The sequence below is a fragment of the Canis lupus genome, chromosome 12 (assembly GCF_011100685.1).
Source record: "Canis lupus familiaris isolate Mischka breed German Shepherd chromosome 12, alternate assembly UU_Cfam_GSD_1.0, whole genome shotgun sequence".
Lineage (NCBI taxonomy): Eukaryota > Metazoa > Chordata > Mammalia > Carnivora > Canidae > Canis > Canis lupus.
Window position 1 is genome coordinate 53,569,994 of NC_049233.1, and position 13,296 is coordinate 53,583,289.

The 13,296-nt window shown below is 31.3% G+C and overlaps 1 long non-coding RNA gene across 1 annotated transcript in view; it reads right to left on the minus strand.

Annotated features, from left to right (window-relative positions):
• Window positions 1-12,910, minus strand: part of LOC111098177 — a 33,380-nt gene extending 20,470 nt beyond the window's left edge. Inside the window, exon 1 of the long non-coding RNA XR_005367465.1 lies at window positions 12,715-12,910. This is a non-coding gene — a long non-coding RNA (uncharacterized LOC111098177). The remainder of the gene's footprint in view (window positions 1-12,714) is intronic.
• Window positions 12,911-13,296: the final 386 nt, after the last annotated feature.

The following is a 13,296-nucleotide window of genomic DNA, read 5'->3' on the forward strand; positions in this document are numbered from 1 at the left end:
TAAAAATTAAGATTTCAGGTTAGTTGACAGATTGTTGCACCAAGATAACAATCCATGTGAGTCTATATGGGTATTTAAATATCACATGTAGTAGATATCACATGTGTATTATATCAATAAAATTTTAATAGGTTATTTTTTATCCATATTGAGAAGATTATTAGAGCTTGCTCTTTGAAGTACTAATAACTACATGTTTTTATTTGGGATAACTTCTCATTCCTTGTAAAAAAGAAAAGGAAATTTAATTGTGACTTATGCTTGTGTAGTCCACTATCTGGATGTATCACAGTTTGTTACCCAATCACCAGTTAGACAATTTTTTTTTTAATTTTCAGCAATTATAAATAAAGCTACGATAAACATTTTCATACAGGGTTTTATATGAACAAAATTTTATTTTTAATAATACAGTCGACATCAGTTTAACTTTATAGGAAATTGCCAAGCTTTTTTCTAGAGAGACCATACCATTTTGCATTCCTACTGTTAATGAATGAAAGTTCAAGTAGGTGAGCTTCTATGTCAAGCTATGTTTGGTATTTTATTTTTAAAATTTTATTTTAACTCTGGCTTTCCTTTATAAAACACTGTCTAGTGAAAATAATGCGGCCTAACTTGTGGATTTGGTTTCTTCTTTCAAAGCATATCTTTGCCACAAACTATGTAATAAGGTACATGATCTCTCTTTTCTTAAAAAAATAATATTTATCTTACTATTAATAATAAATATATTTAATTATAATATAATGATTGTCTTATAGCATAGATGATAATATCTTTGAACAGTGCACACTTATTTTCTAAAATATAGAAGTTATATATCTATTTTACTTTTGAGGTTTTGAGGTTTTTTTTCTTTTAATTGTTATATGATCTCTTAAGAAATGCAAGGGAAACTTGTTCAGGAAAACTTGCATTTGGTCTTCACATACAGTGATTGGAAGGCAAGCATAAACAGCATATATTTATTTATTTATTACTTTTTTAAGATTTTATTTATTTATTCAATGAGAGAGAGAGAAGGCAGAGATATAGGCAGAAGGAGAAACAGGATCTCGCAGGAAGCCTGATATGGGACTTGACCCCAGGACCCCAAGATCATGCCCTGAGCCGAAGGCAGACCCTCAACCACTGAGCCACCCAGGCATCCCAAGTGCATTGATTTAAAACATGTTATTAAAAACATTACTAGAAAAAAAAATAAAAATAAAAATAAAAAATGAAGACATTACTAGATTAATCCTGATAATCCAAATATGCATACAAGTACTGGATTTGAGTTTGTATGCAAATATAAATATAATACTTATATACACATTTAAACTTTTTATTTCTCTTTTAATAATGACAATGATAAAGAGTTTTTCTTTAGGCTTTTTGCACTTAAATGCATCATTCATTGACTTCTAGCTAATAGTATTGAAAATATACTGGTTGTGAAATAAAAAAATATTACAAACTATGTGTTGTACTTAAGAACTATATGTGTATATGCATCTCAAAGCATAATCTATATATAGAAAATGTCCTAGTTGCATGTAATTGGATCATATTCTACAAATAGGAGACTATGGGTTGGAAGACTATATTTCAAAAGCTAATTGCTATTGTCCACATGAATTCAATCAATAATTAAATGTAATAAAATGTAAGTTTCTTTACTCCTAATTTTAAAAATTATCAATAATTTTAGAGCTGTTAAATTGCATATACAGCTATAATGTGAAAGTAAACAGCTATAAGTGAGCACACAGCTAAATGCAATAGTGTATTTTTAAAAAGGTACACTTAAATTTGCTGGTAAGTTTTATAACCCACTATCATTTTATAGTTATGCAAACTAATAGAAAAGCATTCATATCTCATGCTTCAGCACTTGAAGAATTATTGGTGTAAAATAAAATAATTACTTACAATTTTTATATTGCATTCACAGAATTACTTTTATAGACATAAACAGCACAATTAAGTTTTAATTACTGGTACAAGTAAAATGATTACTTGTTCAGTTTTGCAAAATTACTTTAAAATATTTGTTTTTAAGACCCTCTTTCACAAAAGTAAAATATTTATAAGCAAGGAAAAATTACATGTTGCAATACTTTTTCTTTGTAGGTTTCTTATAAATAAGTTCCATGGCATTAATACTATAATACTTTTTTATATTGATTTAACTTAATTTAATTTAGTCCACTAATTATTTAAGCCTGTCCATAAACCTTTTTTAGGTGAGGGATTTTTTTTACATTTTTAAGTTTTAATTTCAGTATAGTTAGCATACAGTGTTATTTTAGTTTCAGGTGTACAATATAGTGATTCAGCAGTCCTGTACATTACTCAGTATTCATCATGATAAGTGTACTCCTTAATCCCCATCACCTATTTCACCCACCCCCCCTCTATTATCAGTTTGTTCTCTATAGTTGAATCTGTTTCTTATTTTGTCTCTTTTCTTTTTTCTTCTTTTTTTCTTTTTCTTTTCTTTTCTTTTCTTTCTTTTCTTTTTTCTCCTTTTCTTCTTTTCTTTTCTTTTCCTTCTTTGTTTTGTTTCTTAAATTCCACATATGAGTGAAATCATATGGTATTTGGTCTTTCTCTGACTGACTTATTTTGCTCAGCATTATGCTTTCTAGCTCCATCCGTGTCATTGCAAATGTAGATTTCATTCTATTTTATGACTGAAAGATATTCCTCTATTTATGCCACCTCATTATCTATTCATCTACTAATGGACACTTGAGCTGCTTCCATAATTTGACTATTATAAATAATCCTGCAATAAACATATGGCTGCAGGTACCCCTTTGAATTAGTGTTCTGGTATTTTTTGATAAATACCTAGTAGTAATTACTGGAGTTGGGTAGTTCTACTTACAACTTTTTGAGCACCTCTATGCTGTTTTCTACAGTGACTGCACCAGTTTTCATTCCCACCAACAGTGTACAAGGGTTCCTTTTTCTCTACATCCTCACCAACACTTGTTTGTTCTTGTTCTTTTGATTTTAGCCATTCTGACAGGCATAAGTTAATATCTCATTGTGGTTTTGATATACATTTGCCTACATCTTTTCATGTGTCTGTTGGCTGTATATGTCTTATTTGGAGAAATGTCTGTTCATGTCTTTTGTTTATCTTTTAATTGGGTTATTTGTGAGGTTTTTTGGTGTTGAGTTGTATAAATTATTTATATATTTTGTACACTAACCTTTTATCAGATATGCCATTTGCAAATAATTTCTCCCATTCAGGTTGCCTTTTAGTTTTGTTGACTGCTTTCTTTGCTGGCAGAAGCTTTTTATTTTTATGTCATCCCAATACTTTATTTTTTGCTTTTATTTCCCTTGCTGGAGGAAACACATCTAGAAAAATGCTGCTATCGTTGAGGTCAGAGACATTACTGCCTGTGCTCTTTCCTAAGACTTTCATGGTTCCAGGTCTCACATTTATGTTTTTAATCCAGTTTCATTCTTTTTCATGTAGTGGGCCCATTTTCCCAGCACCATGTGTTGAAGAGATTGTCTTCTTTCCTCCTTTGTGGAAGATTAATTGACCATATAATTGTGCATTTATTTTTGGGTGTTCTCTTGATCTATGTGTCTATTTTGATAGCAGCGTCAGTGCCATACTGTTTTGATTACTACAGCTTTGTAATAGAACTTGAAGCCTGGGATTATGATTCCTCCAGTTATTGTTGTTTGTTTGTTTGTTTGTTTCTAGACTGTTTTTGGCTATTCAGCATCTGTTTTTTGGTTCCAGACACATTTTAAGATTGTTTGTTCTGTGAAAAATGCTGTTGGTATTTTGATAGGGATTGCATTAAATCTGTAGATAGACATTTAACAATATTTATTCTTCCAACCCCTGAGCATGGAATGTCTGTCTCTAACCTTTCGAAGAGGCTTAGTTTTCCCTGCATTTCATCCCAAATTCCTGTGTAAGATCCTAAAATACACAGCAAAATACTGTATAAAAACTCTTAAAGTTTGTTTTGTTTTGTTTTTGCTTCCTCATTTCACATTCATTGACAATTCACCTCTATCAGAGTTGCTTTTACCTGTCAGAATTTCTGTGCCTGGTTTTCACTAAGATTAGCAAATTATTTCATTAATATTTTTTTAAAGATTTTATTCATTTATTCACGAGACACACAGAGAGAGAGAGAGAGAGAGAGAGAGAGAGGCAGAGACATAGGCAGAGAGAGAAGCAGGCTCCATGCAGGGAGCCAGACGTGGAACTCGATCCGGAGACTCCAGGACCACGCCCTGGGCTGAAGGCAGGCACGAAACCACTGGGCCACCCAGGGATCCCCCATTCATTAATAATTTTTAATTGCTTAAGACATTATTTTTAAAATTCTACTTTTGCTCTTTCAGGGCTTTAGTGATAAAAATATTTTTGATATTTTAAAATCCCATTTGCTTTTAAATAATACCTCTACCTTCAGTCTATTTGTTCTCAATTAGAAAATTCTATGTGAAGAACAATTACTTTGTATATTTCCATTTTTTGAACTTGTCTACATTTTTAATTGTCGTTCAGTGATATTGGATAATATTAATTCTTGATGATTTGAATCTCTTGTTAAATAAATTAGTTAAATAATATATAAGACTTAAAAATACTACAGTGTTTCCTAGATTTTATTATTGAAAATACTCTGACCACATTACTTATGGTGGACTCTACCAGATGTTGAATGCAGTGTTTATCAAATTATTGCTCATCATGGTTTTTGCCATATCTATGTATCACTAATATCTTATTTCTACATGTGATCCTATAGATTACAACTGTATGCATAGAAATTCAGAGACAAGAATGTAATTGAGCTTCCCTCATTTCTGTAAGCCCAGCATCTGAATAGTTATGTGGGAAGATTAAGTTGAAACAGTTTTGAAGCTCTCATAGACATACCTAACCACCAGTTCTATAATTCAGGTCATAAGAACAAGCGGGAATTTTAAAACATTCCTACAGGAGTCTCCTCCTAAGCAAAAATATCCATGAAATTATAACTTTTATATTCTGATGAGTACACCTAAGTAAGTAGTAAGTATATCAAAATGCTCATGATTTTTCATGTAAAAGTATCTCACGTAATGTAAGGAATACTAACCAAAACAATTGTAAATGGAAAGAATTCATAGAATTTTTATCACCACCTTCTAATTACTTTCATCTTATTGTATTACATCAGTACCAAATAGAGTATAAGTCTATACATTTTGTTAAAATGATCCCTGGGGACATACATATCCTAGCCTTACTATTTTATCAGTAATATTTGCATATAAATATCATAGCCTTATATTTTATGAACCATATTTATCTTTTGATGAAAAGAATTATAACTATTTCTCTTATTCTTTGTATTATTGGGATATAGCATATTGCTAAGTTGTAATAGACATGGAAGATACATTTGCTGAACTGAATTCTAAAATAAATTCAAATTTTAAAAACATAATAAAAATATTTGTAATGCTGGGGTGCCTGAATGGCTCAATCAGTTGAGCATCCAATTATTGACTTTGGTTGAGGTTATGATTTCAGGGTTGTGAGACTGAGCTCTGCATTCCGGCTCTACACTCAGCAGGGAGTTTGCTTTAGGCCCTTTCTCCCTTTCCTTCTACCTCTCCCTCCATTCACACAAGCTTTCTCTCTCTCTTAAAACCAATCAATCTATATATCTTTAAAAACTATTTTTAGGGATCCCTGGGTGGCGCAGCGGTTTAGCGCCTGCCTTTGGCCCAGGGCGCGATCCTGGAGACCCGGGATCGAATCCCACATCGGGCTCCCGGTGCATGGAGCCTGCTTCTCCCTCGGCCTGTGTCTCTGCCTCTCTCTCTCTCTCTCTCTCTCTCTCTCTGTGACTATCATAAATAAATACATTAAAAAATTAAAAAAATAATAATTTGTCTAAAAAAAATAAATAAAAAATAAAAACTATTTTTAATACTATAATATGGCACTCCAGTTTGTATATATACATATAATCATATAACACACTCTATTTTCATTATGTACATGTACTCTTGTAGTACTTTAATTACAATGCAAATTTCCCATCCCACATATTTTTTCTTGTTCACTTTTTTACTTTATATCTATATTTTATGTATTTCCTTTCTTTCCCTTTTTCTTTTTCTTTCATCTCCCTCTCTCCATTTCTTTTCATGATTCCTCAAATATCAGTCCAGGGAGTTCTACAAATCCCTGAGGTATATCTAAGAGATTCTGATATAGTAGGTCTGCAGAAATCCTAAAAGAAATGGAGTTTTGCAAATATCTCCGGTGATTCTAATGCAGATGGTCACTGTACAAAACTTTGGGATACACTGTAGTTCTAAAAGGGAGATGAGTAATTTTTGAAAACTAAATAATATGCTAGTGAATCATTTTGGTAAAGTTTATTATAAGTTTAAAATATTACACCATTAACATAAGAGATCAATAAATAGATAAATTAACATAAATTAGAAATATACTAGTCTCTCACAACTTTGATGTTTAGCTTGTTTTATACAATCGGTAGAGAACTTGGCTGAGAAATATAATGCCTGAAGTAAAATTAATTTAAGAAGACCAATAACATGAGTGAACCTTTAATGTGAGCAACAACATCACTACCAAAAATAGCAAGATAGTAAATACAAAATGATATCAATAATATTTTATATATGTTAAAGGCATAACAGTGGATTCTTCATATCATAATTTTGATTCTGCAGGAGAATGTGTCTTTTTTCTCTGCATAAACTTAAGTTCTGTTTAAATGTGAGAATTGGATATGCTAATTCTCCAAGATTCTCCAAGATGACTTCTGGCCCAGGGAACCTAGGGAATGTGGATTCAAACTTTCCAAGCCTGCCACTATTGTATGTGCCATTGTGATACTATAATTACAACAGCTATTTTTCTATAATCCTATATATATTCTCCTATATTTGGGAGATCATACACACACACACACACCACACACACATAAACATATATGTTATCCTATCTAAGAATATATATATATATATATCAAATCTTCTCCTTTATTTAGTGAAATATGGAAAACTAATAGAGTGATTTAGTAGTGACCAAGATGGCCTTTACATTTTCCTCAGCTTGAGTAATCTTTAGAGAGTTTTTTTTCTTTCTATAATTTTCAACTTCCCTTTTCCTAGAACATTTACTTTAGAAAAATTGCAATTGTAAATTCTTTCTCTGCCCCTTTGAGATGTATTTCTCTCTAAGCCTCTTTGTAGTTTTACAGTCCACACATGTCTTTCTCAAGGACCTGGGAGCCATCCATTTGAAATATAATCATAAAGGAAGAAAGCTTCTTTACCTCCCAGTCTCTGGGAGAAGATAGAACCTTGCTTTGACAAGTATCGATTGGCAAATAGATAACCTACCTAATCTTATACCTATAAATCTCCTCCTGAATATATCCTCTAGAACTTTTCTACTAGCTTATCCTTACTGCTTCTTGTTTTGGGGAATTGAGCTCAAACCCTGTCCCTTATTACAACAGTCTTGAATAAAGTCTCCCTTACCTTTTTAATTCTGTGTAATGCAATTTTTTGACATTAGTATTTACTTCTTTATGTTACAAGAAAATGTACATTACCAAGAAAACCTTAAAATATAAAAAAATAAAAATAAATCAATATGTTGTATTGTACGATATCTAGCTACTCAGTTGCTGTCTAATTAGACTTATAATCACTAATGAATCTCTCATTACAGATAACAGTTGGTATTGATGTATCATTTTAACTTATCTCTGTAGTTTTCGTGTGTCATAATAATCTCTACCAATAGCCTCTTTCGATGTTTGACATTTATATTATCATTACTTCCTACTTCAAACGGGTATGTAAGATATAAAAATGGTGAGATAATTTGTGCTTTTTTGGAAAAGTGTATAATTATTATTATTCTCTAAGCCTCAGTTTTCTGATCTACAAATGTTCTCTTTTTAAAAAAAATCATATATAGAAAGAGAGACAGAGAGAATAGTTGATCCACAATGTTACATTAGTTTCAGGTATACAAAAAAGTAATTCAATAACTCTATACAGTATACTATGCTCACCACAAATATATTATCTGTCATCATGCAACCCTATTACAATAGCATTGGCTATATTCCCTATTTTGTGTCTTTTATTCCCATGACTTATTCATTCCATAACTGGAAACCTGTATCACCCACTCACCTTTGCCCATCCCCCTATCACCCTCCCCTCTGGCAACCATCAGTTTGTTCTCTGTATTTATAGGTCTGATTCTGCTTTTTGTAGTTTATTCATTTGTTGTTAGATTCCACATATAAATGAAATTATATGCTATTTGTCTTTCCTTGTCTGACTTATTTCACTTAGCATAATACTCTCTAGGTCCATCCATGTTATTGTACGTGGCATGATCGCATCCTTTTGTGTTTTTATGGGTATGTAATATTCCATATTATTATTACTATATTATTCTATATATATTTCTCACATCTTCCTTATCTATTCATCTATCAATGGACACTTAGGTTGCTTCCATATCTTGGCTAATATATATAATGCTGCTATTAACATAGGAGTGCATATATCTTTTGAATTTTTGTTTTTATTTTCTTTGGGTAAATACTGAGCATCAGAATTATTGAATCCTATAGTATTTCTATTTTTATTTTTGAGGAACCTCCATACTGTTTTCCATGAATGAAACCATCAACAAAACAAAGTGCCAACCTATTAAATGAGAGAAGATATTTACAAATGATGTGTCCAATAAAGCATTAATATCCAAAATATAAAAGAACTTATTCAACTCAACACCAAATCACAACAAAACAAAAGGCAAATTATCTAATTAAAAATGGGCAGAAGACCTGAATTGACATTTTTCCAAAGAAGACATACAGAAGGCCAACAGATACATGAAAAGATGCTCAGCATCACTAATCAGAGAAATGCAAATCAAAGCCACAATGAGTTATCATTTTACCTTTGTCAAAATGACTAGAATCAAAAAGAAGGAACAACAAATGTTGGCAAAGATCTAGAGAAAAAGGAAACTTCATGCACTCTTGGTGGGGATGTAAATTGGTATAACCACTGTGTAAATGCTCTTTCAAAGGTTGAAGATTGAGGTGATTTATATCATAAACACTTTATATGTTATTTTAAAAATATAATAAGAATATCTTATTAAAAAGTCGTGGCTATTCAAAAAATATATAAAGTTGATTCATTGTATCAAAGGGATATGTATTCATCATGCCCTACTTTTAAAGCATTATCAATTAAATCATTTATCATTTTCATTTTTTATAGACCTGATCATAATATTCCTAACAGAAAGGAAATAATTAGAATTAAAATTACTTGAATTAATATAATTTCTTTCTTAGTATAAATTCTAAGGGTATCATCAATGTATTTGAATAACATTCAGATCATTATAAGACAAAAGCAACCATAAGTTGGCATATAAATCATAATATGATGGCATTAATCATATTATGGGGGAGCAATTAAGTTTCAGTATGTAAAGAAGTGCTCTGGGAAATTTAAATTTCTTTTATAACCTCATTATATTAACATTTAGCAATATAGTTGAAGCACATATTCACAGCTTAGGGCTTCCTTGATCTACTATAAAAATGGTTTAATCTTTGAAAATGGGTTATATAGCCATACTTTTACAAATTTTCCTCATGAGAATGATCTTTTTCCTAACTTGAAAAAAAAAATACCTCCAGTATGTAAAAATAATTAAAACATGCACTTAACAGGCATGCAAAAACTTAACAAAAAAAGCAAAACAACTTTTACTCTTCCTTTTTTTTAAAAGATTTTATTTATTTATTCATGACAGACACATACAGAGAGAGAGAGAGAGGCAGAGACACAGGCAGAGGGAGAAGTAGGCTCCATGTAGGGAGCCTGACGTTGGACTCGATAACAGGTCTCCAGAATCATACCCTGGGCTGAAGGCAGGCACCAACCGCTGGGCCATCAGGGCTGCCCATACTCTTCCTTTCTTAATATATACCAATTCACTTATCTTCTAACTTCCCCCCACATTTTTCATAAGTAGGGCTCAATATTCGCATCCAGTTTATTCTCAAAGTTTCTCATTCTTTTGGCTTTACTTATTGGAATATATGATAAGTCACAGCTATCATATACTACCATACACTGTGTGTGGAAATCCTAAAATATCTGCCCAATAGAAAATTTATTCAAATTCCCATTTAGGCAAAATCCTTAGTCACTAAATATTGAGCCTTTAAAATAAAATCAACTTTCAACTAAAGCAGGGTCTATTGGATTGTTCCTGGATCCTATAATTCTCCAACATCAGGAGACTTCCCAGAAAAGAAGCTGGAAACCAAATAAAAATCCTTGTGCTGTCAGTCTCCGGTAGGAAAGACGAGTCAATGTGACTGTTTATTGGTTTTTTTCCAAAGCAAATGTTTGTTCTAGTAAAATTATAGTCTTTCTTCCCATAAAAATATAACTGCCTTTTATATTCAAAACATTTTAGAAGCTATATTTCGTAATAAAAATGACATTAACAGTAAACAGTTGTTAATATCACATTTATCAGATTTTGTATGTTAAGTTTATCTATTTTAAACTTCTTATATCGAAGAAAATAAATATATATCCTTACTTGTACCTAAAAATATCTTTTTACATTCAACTTCATATATTTACTTTGATTTCCTCATTTTTTAATAATAGGCTCTAACATTTAAAAAAAAAACAATTTCTTACAAATTTGCCTTCCATAAAAGTGCATGGAAGCTTAAAATATTTCCTCCTTTTCCAAATATCCATGTTGAAATGTATATAAAGTATTGGTGCGTATAATTAAAACAGTATAAAATATTGAAAATGATAAAATCAGTATATCTGCTTACTGGATTCATTTCTATAACTTTCAATATAATATAAAATCTTTACAAAATGCAAACTTTAATATATAACATTTGATTCTGTGGCAGTGATTCCAATAATTTATCTGTTACTTATATCATGTGCATTGATAATACTGTAAATTAATAAAAGGAATCTAGGTCATTACCAGGGGGAAAAAAAGAAGGTGCAATGAAGATGAAGTGTGGCCATGATGAGGTGTAGAGACATTGACAAGTTCAATGATTTCTTCCTTGAAAATAAAATTACAAATGATTCAAGAGTGATAAAAATTCAGCATTCTGTTTTGTCCATTGCTAATTTCATTCCTAAATTGTGGGTTGGAATAACCATATTACTAATATGATGGTCATCATTTAATTACATTGGACATACATTTTGATTTTTCTCCATTTAATATAGAAAATTGCTTTGGCTAAAATATGTCCATTTTTTTCTATTTTTAAAGTGTAGCCTCTGTGTTTTAATCCATAATCTCCTAAAGTATTGAATTACGTGGTTTGGCTTTACACTACTTGAAGATTAAGCATTTCCTTTACTTCCTTTTAAATTAACCTTCCATTAGTTTTTGAATGATCTCTCCTTCTTATATTATGGAATAGAATATAAAAAAGGATCTTATCAATTTTGCTATACACTTCAAAATCTTAACTCAATTATATTCACTCTATCTCTTCACATTTCCAGGCTAAATAATCTTAACTTCCCCACTTTTCCTTTTGTATATGTGTAAGTTTCATTCTACTTTAATCATCTTACGTGTCCTTTTGTGAACTCTTTCATCCTTATCTTACCCCAGGGAATGTATCCTAACTAAGACAGTGCTTCATATTGGAAGATTCTATATATAATTATAACATACATTAGTGCTATTAATTTGCATTTATATACCATTTCATTTATGCAAAGTGCTTTCAGTTTATCTTTACAATATTGCTAGGAACTTATTAGCATATGTGCTTGGAAAGAGAAAGTACAAAGAGGTTGAAACTAACCCCAAATCACTAACAGTACATCTAAATTATTTTTGAGACGACAGAAAATGAACCTTTTTGTTTAAAAAAATATTTTAAAAAAGCTAATTTTATTGATAGAAACTTACTAAAAGTCGTTAATTTTCTGGCAATAGAAAGAACAAGTGGACAAAATGACAAATTTGTTACAATATTCTTTTTAAACTAGAAAGACTACTTGTTTAGGGTATATGAGAATGACTTAGAAAAGTATAACTTTGTCGAGTGTAAAATCCTTTAACAAAAGGATAATGAATTTCCAATATTTTAAAAATTAAAAAACACTCAAAATTAATTGAAGTGTCTTGAATCTAGCAAATACCATCAGGAATATAGATTTCTGTTTTAAATCTTAGGAAATAACTCCCCTTCATTTTTATGTGCATTAGAGGAGCCTGTTCTGATTATTTGAATTACACAATTCTGTTTTAGACTTTTGGCTTAATGGAGATTTACCATATTAATCCCTAGACTTTCTTTCTCTCAGATTAGGTGTAATGTCTGAAATTAAGGTCCAATATTATGTACAGTCTTGACTGGTGAAATTAGAATCCTCAAATGACCTAACCAAAAGCTTAATGTCTTCTCTCTGCTCCTGTGTATAATATCCCCTAGACCAAACAACAATAACCACTTCATCATCAAATAGACCAGCTAAAATCTCTGCTTATAATTAAGTAGCAAGCTTCAGTTCCATGCCGACCCACAGAATAGTTTAAACAAGTCCAACACATCCTCCTTTGGGAATCAGGAGACACCTTACCCTCTTGTGAGTCTGCTTCCCACAGCCCCTGGTTCTTCATTATGTTCCAGATTGCCACACTTGTGTGGTCCTGCCTGGAGTGCAGTGTCCTCCTTTCCTGAGCTGTGAGTGTATGTGACTCATAAACCTCTGTGTATCTTATCTATCCAATGTCAGATATCATGTTTCTGGCCATTTCTATAATCCCAGAGTGGGCATCACTCCTTCCCTGAAGGGGTGTATAGGAGGAAGTAATAATGACAATTCTTGCATCACTGGACACAGTGTCCACCAATGAAAGATAGCCAAAAGGAGTATTTCATATGTTAGTATGCTTATATGTCACAGTGATTTAAAAAAAACTGTGAAGTGTGTGCATTTACAAATAAGCATAGAGGTTTTCCAAGAATCTCCTTCTTTCTTTCTTTCTTTTCTTTTTTTTTTAATCTACAGTCCTCTAGGGAAGCAGTGTTTGAAAATCAATTTCTTACAATAAAATCAGATTCTTAGGGCATTTCCTGGTTTTCCACAGTATCCAAATTTCAATATTCATAAGAACCTTTGTGAAAAGTGGCTAATTTTAGTTTGGCATGCAGAAATACT